Source organism: Ptychodera flava, chromosome 6 (genome assembly GCF_041260155.1).
Source record: "Ptychodera flava strain L36383 chromosome 6, AS_Pfla_20210202, whole genome shotgun sequence".
In the NCBI taxonomy this organism is placed as follows: domain Eukaryota; kingdom Metazoa; phylum Hemichordata; class Enteropneusta; family Ptychoderidae; genus Ptychodera; species Ptychodera flava.
The window spans coordinates 23,499,596-23,512,522 of NC_091933.1; the positions used below are offsets into that span (position 1 = coordinate 23,499,596).

Sequence of the window (12,927 nt, forward strand, 5' to 3'; positions counted from 1 at the left end):
AAATAGAGTGATGTCCACTCGATTGAAAAAACGTTTAACTCAAGTGACGAAAAGACTCATGTTCGAGTGAAATTCCCTTTTTATGTCTGCTATGTAATGCAATCCCCATAAACAAACATGGTGACATGTGTCATGTACTTTCGTTTATTTTATCTCGAGCCGGTCAAAAGTTCAGCTCGTACAAGCAAATCAAACTTCATCAATTTACAATGTATAAGACATAGAAGGAAACGAATGCCAAGTTGATGCCTAAGCGCTCACGATGAATATGCAACTGTTCAAAAAGTATCTGCTAATTGTCGACGATGATGATGATGATGATGATGATGATGATGATGATGATGAGTAGGCCTATCATCATTATGGTCATCGTTCTCGATTTTTTAAAAATTTTGTTGTGTATAGCTGTATCAGAGAGTAAATAAAAATAAACAACCAATACACTTAGTACATGAAAAGTAAATGAAATATCACTGAAAAATAAACATCTTTCCTGTGTGTTATGGTCGCCTGTGTTAAGCCATCACAAAAGCATGGGTAGAAGTTAATTAAATCTTCTAAAGATAGGGGAGGGTGTAATAATTGCTCAAATCATCACGGGAGTCTCGATCTCTGATGATGGTGATGATGATGATGGTTGTGGTGGTGGTGATGGTGGTGGTGATAGTGGTGGGGTGTTGATGGTGATTATGATAATGATGATGATTAAATATTTAAGAAATTTAAGAAAAATAAACATATATTTTGACTCAGCAAATTTGTATGTATTGAGGTATTGAATTTTGCAGCGCATGTGTATAATTAGGCTGTGTTGAATTTTGCAGCGCATACTTTGTTCATTTCTGCAAATACTATCATCATCAACAACAACAACAACAAATTCACTGAGTCCAAATATATTCTTATTTTTCTTCATTTTTAAAATATTTAATCATCATCATTATCACCATCACCATCACCACCACCATCATCATCATCATCATCATCATCATCGTCATTGGAGATCGAGACCCCTGTGATGTAATAAGGTTTACTGGGTATATACGCTTGCTTTAGTGTACGACGGGGCTGTCCAAGACCATCAGGCTAAGAATTGTATTGATTCACATGTAAACATGAAAGTAATGAAGCCTTGAATCTTCTCCCCAATGGCAGTCGTGTTTACTATTCTCACCGGGCCTAAGGAGCGTTCAGTTTTTACGGCCTGGGGGGGGGCCGGCAAATCTTGTCGCCGGTGTTCAAAAACATATAGACCCCCCTGCATTTTTTGCGAAAAAAAGATGACCCCCCCTTTGTCAGACGAAAAAATTTGATGACCCCCCCCCCCCCGAAAAATAACCAAAACCCATATGTCAAATTTACCCGCATGGTTTGGATTTGAACTCCGGTACGCGGCGCACTTTATTCGATGCCAGTGCACAAACTTCTCAGCCACATCCATTGAAACGTCTGTTAATTAGGACAACTGTAAGGCAATTTTTAACTTCATTTCCATAGGCAACGCATGTCCATGGACATTGTATAAAGTAAACTTTATTGGAGTGGTTCGCCAAAGGCAGCCCTCCGGTTAAGAGGGTCATTGGCCATTACGTAAAGTCAACTTTATTCTAGTGGGCCACCAAAGGTGGCACGCCGGTAAAGAGGGTCGATCATGGCTATTGCATAAAGTAGACTTTACTGGACAGGGCCGCTGAAGGCGCGCGGCCATTACCATTATTCAGTGCGTGATCCCAGGGGTCCCTCAAAAATGTTTCTAATACAAGCCGCGGCTTCAATTGGGAATTTTACGGTAAGATTGCCGTGGGGTATTACATAAAGTCAATTTATTGTAGTGGGCCGCCGCAGGCGGCCCGCCGGTAAAGAGGGTCAATCATGGCCATTGCATGAAGTAACCTAATTAAGTGGGCCGCCAAAGGCGTCTGCCCATTAAGAGGCTCATGGGTAATACATAATGTATATTTATTGTAGTGGGCCGCCGAAGGCGGCCTGCCGGTAAAGACGGGTCGATCATGGCCATGGCATAAAGTGAACCTTATTGTTGGTATTATGTTTTTTGAAAATGTGGTGACCCCCCCTTTCCTACCAGTGAAAAAGCGATGACCCCCCCCCCTTTGCGGATTCCAAAATTATGATGACCCCCCCCCCTGGATTTTGCCGGCCCCCCGGCCGAAAAAACTGAACGGTACCTAATAGGCTACTACCAATTTTGTTACCTAAAAGTGAAACCGAAATTCAACATTTATTTTCCTAATAAAATCCCACAAAAGCAGATGTTAAAATATACATATATTTTACTGATATGAAGTGCTTATATATTTTCATTCTTTTGCATCTATTTGATACAGGTTGATATCAGATTATTCGCCTCACCTTGAGGAAAAAAATTGTGGAAGAGATGAGGAATGTTCAGTGTGTTTCAAAATATTTCAGAACCTTCAAGCATAACAACCCTGTATTAAAACTCTGCATTTCCTACCATTTTGAGTGTGAGCTGTATGTATTGAAGATACGGGAATGTGTGCCCTATCTTTCCTCATTACATTTACTCCAAATGACGAAACAAAAGAACAAGACTGGGAAAAGGATATCTGCAAGGAAGGAAGGGAAGGTAAAATAACGTGATGGTGTGAGGGCGCTATATTTCGCTTTCAGTGCAGATCAGCTGATCGAGGGCACAGGCCGGAACATTACGTCTCCAGTGTTCAGTTGGGCAGCTTCAGTTTGCTGAAAGTTACAGCAAACTATTGGTACATCTGCGTATTTTCGTCGACTGTGAGTATTGTATAATTTGTTTTAATGTAATAGGGTCGTCTACACATTGTAAATAATGTAGAATATATATAAAGTTTGCGTCAATGAAACCTCAACTCAGTCTTTTGGTTGGTTGTTGGTTGTTTGGCAAGTTGTGCGACCCGACATCAATTTGACCTGAGCATTGGGCCATTGAACACCAGGCCACTTAAGTGCGAAATGAATATTTAAATCGCACTCCTGCCGTGACAATTTTTTACGAAAGTTTGTTACGGTAATCAGACCTACACGCAGAGAATTTTGAACGCAGCCTATGGATCATACATGCCACTGTTCGTCATGATCGGTTAACGCCTCACGCGCTGCCGAAGCCCAACCACCACAGTCGCTTATGGTTTTGTACGCGGCGGACAGCACCCTGACCTTGAAAAAATGGGTCGTACGCCGTCTACCTAACCACGAGCGGCTGTGCCAACCACTCCCTGGGCTGTATGCCAGTGTGGTATTAGGAGTAATGTAGTTCACTCAGCCCAGGGCCCTTGGGGCTTGGGCAGCAGGCAGATGATGCACACCGCACACCAAGCACAGCAGATGTACTTTTGGCCGACCCCCCCCCCCCGTAGGGACTGACATTCTTGCGGGTCGATTTCATGCAAGATTTGGCTTCATCACTTTCATGTGATTTTATTTACTTTTGTTTTTCAAAATGGATTATGAGTCAATACTCACCAGGACACACTTTCAGCATCTTCAGTAAAAATAATTTGATTTGTTTCAGGTTGGAATTGAATGCTCAGAAATAGCCATGTTCAGTGCAATAGGAAAAGCAGTTAGTCGTTTTTTCAGCGGTGGAAATTGTGAAGATGCTGACTCTGGAGATAGCCTTTCTGACAAAAATCAGACTGTAAGAGTAACAGCTCCCTCTTCTGATATATCTTCTGAAGCTGGCGTTCAGAAATTTCCTCCAAGGAAAGATTGCAATGTCATAATCCAAAAAGGAGACCAGTCACATTGTAATGTCGTCAAACACATCACTGGTAGGGTCACTCATTTACATAGTGGCTACGGCCTGATTGATAATGACATCTACTTCAAGTTTGATACTGTCATTGGTGGGACGAGACCGTCAGTTGGTAGCCAGGTCCATGTCACTGCTCACAGAGAGCATGACCAGGGGGGCTGGAAAGCAAGATCTGTGATGCCCTTCACAGAATGGGATGCCGATGTGAAAGAAACCCCCTCAAGACCTGTAGCTGAGACCCTGGTTGGCACCGTCACACAGACGTCCAAAGATGGAGGAACCATCAACAACAACGTAACATTCACTGCTGATGTCCTGCCTGCAGGCTATCAGCCATTTCGTGGTGACTGGGTGCAGTGCCAAACACAGACAAATGATATCACTTTGGATGTGACAGCAGTGTCTGTGCAGCCACTCAGAGAAAGGTCCTTTGAAGGAGAAGTGACGGCTTGTCTCCACAGCTACGGTGTGATCGATGGAGAGATTTACTTTTCCTTCCATGTCTGTCCCAGGAGTTACATCCCTAAGAAAGGAGACTGTGTGACTGGGACAGCTATTGAGAGCAAACAGAATGTTGGCAGCTGGAGAGCATTGTCTGTGCAGCCCAAATCATCACATGACTTTATTAGGTAGGAGTCTTTCATTCAGATGATCATGCCTTGCTCTATGTGACAATTTGAGCCTGGAAACTTTGCAGACTTTTATAACAAACCTTGTGATATGTTTTGGTTTTTTTGTTTGCTTTTGTGTGCATACTCGAGTGCTTGCTGCAAATTAATCAAAAGTTATCTTTATCTATGCTAGTTGCCACAGCATGTAGAGTATACCAAGAAATGAATGGTACCGGTACATCATACACAGCATGTCCACATTGATTTCTAACATTTTCAGTGTGTTGCATTGACTACAGGAAAAAATCCAACTCTGGGAATTAGTTCCAGAATTATTTCCAGTCAGTCAGTCATCAGTGCATCCAGCTTCCACATCGAGCAGCCTGATATTCCACTCAAAAGTAAACTAATTTATGGTTTTTGTGCAGAGACATTGACAATGATTCGGTGTGTGTTGTAGGTCCGTGGACAGGAGACTCTCATCACTACCAGCCAGCAACTTAGCTAAACTCTTGGAAAACAAAGGAGGAATTGCTATCTCCACGCCCTTAACTTTTGGAAAACTGAAAGTGGGAGAAGAGAAATACATCACCGTCTGGATAAAGTAAGTGTCCAATCAATATCCATTATCCTTATTATCCTGGAAATAGTATCAGGATCTCTCCCAGGAGTAAAAGCAATATTCTTTGACACCCTTCATGGTTGACTAAGCATCATACCTTTGTGAATCGTTTGATTGCTATGATAGTTGAAACCTGTCACCCCTTCCCCCCATTTCCCTGTATGTAGATCCATCCACCTTATCAGAAACAAAAGGACCATACCAGAGTTTTGTGTGAAAGGGGTCATAGTGATACTTATCATCAGTGGACAGGCTATTTCAATGTACCCTTCTCACATTTTTCATATATTTCATTATTTTACCTGTCTGTGTTTACTTTCTCTGTCACCTCTAATCACTGACTTATTATTCCCTTTCAGTTTCCTTTTTCTTTTGCAAGCAGAGTGATCTTTGAAACGTTCTTTGCAATTGATTATATCACATCATATGGTACATTACAAGAAATGCACAAGCATATTATTTCAATTTTTTTCGGAAAGAGAAATCTTGTGTTCTTAGATAATCGACAACAACAGTGCTGAAAATTGTGTTTTCACCCAGTGACAAATAAAAACTACTCCTCTATACATCTTTTCATTAACATCTGGTGCCATACTTTACCACAGGAACAACAGTCTGTCTCCAAGGAGTCTTCGAGGATGTAAAATCATCAGCACAGACATCCAGTTGAAGTTTGAAATTCCAAATGTCAATCAACCATGTGGCCAAGTGACTCTGAAACAGAATAGCTTTCCAGTTCTGAACATCATCATTTATCCACAGACGTCCGTGTATGTGAACGTTATATGTAATGCAAGGTATTTATCTGTATTGGTTCTTTGATATTATGTATCAACAGAGGGCGCTTTACAGAATATATTTGTTTTGAGTGAAATGATATAGTTGGCAAATGAAAGCCAGTTCAGGGCTTAATTCAGTTGTCATCAATATAACACAATACATTACTTTTATTAATCTTCGCGGAGAAATTACCATGTCTGCTTCATAACAATCCAGCAACAAACAACAGAAAGTCAAGCGCATTCACACACAAACATAAAATGTAAGAAAAACATACTTGAAACATACTTGCTTAAAAATCTGCCCAGCTTGATTAAAAATTGCAGTCTAAAATAGCTTTTTGAGCAAAAGAATACTTATTACGCTGTGTGCACGCAAAGGGCACTCTAAATCCGCCACTTCTTTCGATATGATGATTATCAAATTCTAATGGATGTAGCACTGGACATTGCACACATACAGATTTCTTTTACAAGTTGAATACTTGGCATTCAGACATGATTTTAGGACAAAGCCAAAACTTTATGAACATTTATGCAGTAAAACACATCACAGGTTACAGCTGAGGCAGCCTGAACAATCTGAATTGTAATAAAACTTTTTCTTTTTTTCTTATTTAACATGATTAGTAGCAGGAAACGACAAGAACTTTGCATAGTTACAGTAATTCTGACCATATTACATGGAGCATCAATATAATGCAAGGCATCAAAGTATTACATTTGCACTGAAAATAAACCTCAACACAGCTGGAGAGATCATTAGTGGAGACCCAGAAGAGTCTTTCTGTTAGTATTCTTGACTACAAGTTCAAGGTAGAGCATGCATATTTGTTTCATTCCATTCACTGGATTGGTAACATGTTCTTCACCAAAACTAGGTTCTGAGGGTTAAATCTTATAACTTCCCACTAAGGGTTTTTATTACATTTTGCCCAGCCTCCTAGGTCGTCACAGTCAGTTAGCAGTGTTCGATTTTGGTATTTTCACCATTGGAAGACGTGTTGAATTTGAAGTTGAGGACCCCCAGCAAACAGCACTTGCCCAGCGTCAGCCGTTTCAAGTGAGTTCCAAATATTCCAGATTCTGCCAATCACAGAGAGGAAAAAGAGGAAGAGGGGATAGACAGGGATTACCTAGTGATCAATGGATCATGCCTGGTGAACGACCAATAAGGTAGGTGTAGATTAAAGTGAAAATAAGTGTGTCATGATACTGGACAGTGTCCTTTCATGAGAAAAAGCCTCTGTTGATTTGCCAGATGTATGCTGGAGGTAAAAAATGCCAGATATTCATTCTGTAGGGATTTTCTCAGGGGGCACAACACCAGTTGGATAAGACCCTTATCAAGGTTTAATAGGAGTGAAATATTTTCATAGTGGCATACTAATTGATTTTTCCATACACAGATTTTTGCATATCTGGGGACAAAATCTACCTGCCCCTCTTGGCATTGTGGTGATAGTAGGATGATGGTAGGAGGACCAATTTTTCACCCATTGCAGAATTATCTTCCCTAGATAGTCTCCATTCTAAGGCTTTTCATTTCTGACCAGACAGTTTGTATGACTTTGGAAAACATGATCTTTTTCTTGTTTTGTTTTTTTTTCTCTTCCAGAGTGAAAAATGTAATACTACCAGTGAAATTATCCCAGTATTTCATTCCCATGGAGCTCAGAGAGAGTGTCAGTGATGGACAAGATTTGAGTAGGATAAGACCTGAACTCTCACAGGTATGGGATACTAAACATACTCTATCCTGCATGGATGTAAATAATTGATCTTACAGCTTTGAAAAAAAGTAGAAAATATTTCAGGTTCTATTTATTATGTAAAAAATAAAATGTGCCAGTCAATAAATCCCATGTTTTTAGCTACTATAGACTATAGTCTATAGAAGCTATTGGGATGGGTATCCGTCCGGCGTCAGTCTGTATGTATGTATGTATGTATGTATGTATGTATGTATGTCCGTTTGTGAGGCGTCCGTCCACTCAAATATCTTGAGAACCGCAGTACTTACTGATTTGATATTTGTTGTGTAGATTAAAAATATGATTTTGAGAAACAATTTTTTTTAATTTTTGATATTGTTGAAAATAGGCAAATTAGCGCCAAAAAAGTCGTTTTGGTAAAAAATCTTCTTCTCAAACCGCTGGTCAGACAGCTTTGTTATTTGGTATACAGGTCCCAAGGGATAACCCAACTTAGATTTGTTCAAATTGTGATGAAATATTCAAATGTGTATTTTTAAGGAATTTTTTATCATTTTGGTCAAAATTTGACTTACATTGTATGTAATTCTTGTACTGTATAAACCCTATCAATTCACCCAGAAAAAATAATTAATATGATTTTAAATAATTGAATTAATTAGGAAATCATCAAAGCCAAAATAATTTTAGTGTAGAATTATTAGAAAGTTCAACTTTTTTGACAGTTCATAGTGAAATGCTTACCATCTTGGAGGATTAAAACATGTAAAGGCAACTTTCCTGAATCCCAACTTTGACATATTCTGAACCGTCATATATTGTGCTCTGTATGTTATCTAAAAGAAATTGCTCATAATAGTTTGTCATGATAGGGTGGTCAAATAAATAGAGATAGAGAAAGTTCTAATTTCCATTTATGGTTGACTTGGTAAGGATAAAATAAAATTACTTTTTGAGGAAAAAATAGAGTGGTCAATTAAAAGAGTGGTCAAAGTGATGGGGTTTTTATGGTAAAGCTGGGCTGTAAGATTCCTCATGTGCTATTTATAGCAATTATGCAATCTGTGTAAACAGTGCAATGAAAGTGTTACATGATTCCTTATAATGCTTTTGATGACCTTGAACTTCTTAAGTTTCAAACATTTGTCTCTTCTGTGTGCTTTCTTTGATTACCTACAGGCTCAACTTATTCACAGAACTTATTTGCAATGTTAATTTGAAAGTTAAAATGTTCTTGGTTAATAGGATGAAAATACTGAGATTAAACCAGCTGAAGATTTCTTATAACCTAACAGATATGCTGTTTTTTTATGACGTAAATCTTGATAAGCAAGTCTTGTTTACTTTAATTAGAATGTAATTAACTCTCATTTATTAGCTACTATAGACTAATATAGTATGTATGCATGTATGTATGTATGTCCGTTTGTGAGGCGTCCGTCCACTCAAATATCTTGAGAACTGCAGTACTTACTGATTTGATATTTGTTGTGTAGATAAAATATATGATTTTGAGAAACAATTTTTTTAATTTTTTGATATTGTTGAAAATAGGCAAATTAGCGCCAAAAAAGGCGTTTTTGGTAAAAAATCTTCTTCTTTATAACCACTGGTCAGACAGCTTTGTTATTTGGTATACAGGTCCCTAGGGATAACCCAACTTAGATTTGTTAAAATTGTGATGAAATATGCAAATGTGTATTTTTAAGGAATTTTTTTTCCATTTTTGGTCAGGCCATCCTGAAATGAGCTATCAAAGATATCCACCTTCTTCATCAATACATGTGTCACAAAAGTTATTCTCTACATAACACAGCAGAGCTCTGTCAACTGTTGAGTTGCTTGTTTTTTCAAAATTGCTGGTCAGACAGCTTTAATATTCATTGGTTTACAAGTCCCTAGGATTACCTTAGTGAGATAATTTCATACAGTCAAGAAATACTTAATTTTGTATCCATGTCTATAGTAGCTTCAGGACTTTGGCCCTATGTTTATATATTATGCCCAGAGCAACTGTATTGCGTCACAAAATTCACCTTGTGAGAATGCATATTTATTTGAATAATGCCTCTCATTGTAGTTCAGAGAAAAGTTTTAATGACAAGAAACACCTGGTCTGCTTTGCAACATCTCTTTTGCAACATCTCCTACCAACAAGCTACAAACGTCCTAGCTGCTGCAAATTGCCAGAAACACCTTGTTTTTACCCGTGGTATATACCTTACCGAGTACACAAGGAATGTTGTCCAATGATCCTTTTATATTTGACAATAATTTACAGATGGTGTATTTAATATTTACTATTCATGAAAGAAGTGAATGACCTGGTATTTGACAGAATTCACATCAGGTCATTTTGAACCATCCACAGCAGACGTGAACCAATCACTGAAAGCTCACACATTCCATCATGTGTATCATAGCATTGTTATTCGAATCCTGACAGGACCTTTGCCTTCAAAACTATTCTTCATATTTCTCAACATTACTGCATTTAGAAGAAATGCAAATGGAGATTGACATAAGAGATTTTGACTTGGAGAAGGTAAGAGTAGTTGTCCTTCTTTTAGACAGCCCTTTACAGAAAGAAAAGATGTCTGCCCTTTGATATATTCTTTATCATTCACAATTGTAGCTCCCATGTGACAGTTGATAGTATGGCACAAAAGTAGGAACATATCGAAGTCTGTTATCTCTTGAATATTTGTATGTGTGTGTGTGTGTGTGCATATTCATATCCTGGGCCCCATTTTCTGCTTTTGGCCTTCGTCCACACACCGTCTGGCCTCGAGATCCACTTTTAGCGCCTTAGAATAAAAAAACAGCTCATTTGAAAGTGAATCATCTCCAGGAGAGATGATGATGTCACTTTCGTCCCTTTGAAAGTCAATCAGTCCAAATGTTCCTCTCATGAGAGGAACACCCATTTAATTATAGGCCAATTATGAGATGAACATTTTGACTGATGAACTTTCAAAGGGACACCAGTGAAATCATCATCTCTCCTGAAGAACATTTGTTTCAAATGAGCTGTTTTTTCATTCTACGGAGCTAAAAGTAGATCTCAAGGACAGACGGAGTGTAGACGAAGTCCAGGCTAATGTATTCATTCATGCATGCATGTATGTATGCAGGTGTGTATGTATGTACGTATGTATCCAGAAAGAAGACAATAAGTGATGAAAATGAGTTCCAGCCATCATATATTTACAAGACTGCTTTCACTGGGCTTTACAGAGATATGATGTACTGATATCTTGTCAGTGACAAGTAATTAGATGTGTTTTTTGCCCATGAATAAGTGAGCATGAAACCACTGAATGAATACTTGGTGTTACAAGTACTGGCCTGGCAGAGGGTAGACCCTCTGTGTTAGTTGGTGATAAGGTTATACTCAGTGTACCGGATGGAGTGAATGGTAGCCCACAGTATGAAGGATTTGTACATGAAGTAAGTGAAAATATGTGAGTCTTCTCTTGTTCAAGGTCCAATTTCTTGTATTTTCAATACTGCTGGTGACTGAGTTTTGTTTTCTGATAACTGAACATAGGATCACATTCTTTACAGATGCCTATTTTATTGCAGTTGAGCTATTTGCTCGTTCTTTTAAGTTTGTGTGCAATTGCACATGTTTCACGTTCACAGTCGGAAGTATATCACATCCATCATGCTTCACTTCTTCCTTGGTACATGTGGGTTTAAAGTGTAGTTTTACCATTTCATTCTTGTGTATTTATTTATTTATTTATTAACTTATAGTGTCAAGATTTCTGCCATAGTCCATAGTCGATAGAATTCAGCTTTCATTGTATAATATTCCTGATAGCATAAGGCCATTTGTAATTGACAGCTGAACTGCCAACTGTAACCAATAGTTTGCAGTGATCAACCAAACCTTTAAGTTCATTCACTCAACTCAAAATACACAATGTCCCAAGAATTCACAAATTCATAGTGTCAATTTAGTCCAACGACTTTGTTTTTATGACAGGTGCTGAGTGAGGAATTGCTGTTGAAGTTTCATCCTGAATTCCATCAGCGATACAAAGGAGAGGAATATGATGTTATGTTTACATTCAACAGGTATGTCTTGGTTTTTTTGTCATGCTGAGGGAGACCATCTTTTGTTCTCTGTTCTGTGATTCCAGTATGATACAAGATTATGTTCACACACTGGACTTCCAGATGGGGCAACCCACACTGGATAATACTTTATTTTGCCTGTAGTGTTTGCAGTACCGGTACAGTCGTGCAACACATGCTCACTTCCATGCAAAGTTGACCTGTTTCACACAATCTGATACTGCCTTGTACATTTTATATCTCAGAGTTTCATAAGATCTTGTCACCAGCTTGAAAATCATTCATGAGTCCTGATGGGTACAATTTGCAATTTTCTAAACAAGATACATGTACATGTACATACACCTGGAATGGCCAACAAGTTTGCACAGTGGTCAATTTCTAACCTTTTAATGAAAAATTAAGCAAGGCAATCCTGTCGTGCATACAGTGCAAGCAAGATTCACCGTGGCACATCAGAGTAAATTTAAGAATAACATATATAATATACAGTGTATTTTGTGAAATTGTAGACTGTGAAATTATTATTTTTGTCAGCTGAGGAAATTAGCAAAAAAGCCTTTGAAAAAATATTTTCTAAAACTTGTGAAACATTTATTTTCCAATCAATCAGGGCTGTTTTACGTAGATGCCATCAAGCCGTTGAATTTGCCAGAAATGTGGGTGAACAAGGTAGGAATGTGTATGAGCGTCACCTCTGGTCTCATGTCTTCTGTGTATATAATATATTCCTGTCTTTTCATTTCATTAACAATAAGCCTATCATTTCTAAGTAATTTCTTTAGTTGTGTTGGATAAAATGGCAACCAGCATGATGAGGTGCTCTTTTTTGAAAAGGTTTTGTGACAGATACAGGAATAAGTAGCAATGTTTATGACCAGTTTATACCTCCTTGACTGTTTACATTGTCACTATCATCTTTCTTCAAATGAAATGTTCTCCAAATGTAAAATTCACTCAGTAAGAACACTTCATGGGCTTTAAATTATCTATGTACATTAGCCATTTTGATAAATTCCATTATGTTTTAGTCTTTACCAGATAAATATTAAATTAATGAGGTTTGTATATGTATGCTATTCATAATTGTTGTGGGATAGTATACCATGATATTTCAATTGGTTCATCTACAGTCATTTTGCGCTACCAATGACAGCATGGTAGTTTCTGACACTTTCTCTGTGTGCATTTGAGGAATTTGTCTTCTCATTTTTTTATCATCTTCATTCACAGTGCTTTTTCCAACAGCCAGTGGCATTGAAATCACCCCAGTGGAGTTTGGCTGCCATAAAAAACTTGCAGTGGAAGAATAAATCACAAGAATTGACAAGATGTCGTGTGGCTA

General features: G+C 38.2%; 1 long non-coding RNA gene across 1 annotated transcript; it reads left to right on the forward strand.

Annotated features, from left to right (window-relative positions):
- Positions 1 to 4,863: 4,863 nt before the first annotated feature.
- On the forward strand, positions 4,864 to 6,598 carry LOC139135213 (uncharacterized). Its single transcript, XR_011552952.1, has 3 exons — positions 4,864 to 4,987; positions 5,611 to 5,802; positions 6,415 to 6,598. It is a non-coding gene; the product is annotated as an uncharacterized lncRNA (long non-coding RNA).
- Positions 6,599 to 12,927: the final 6,329 nt, after the last annotated feature.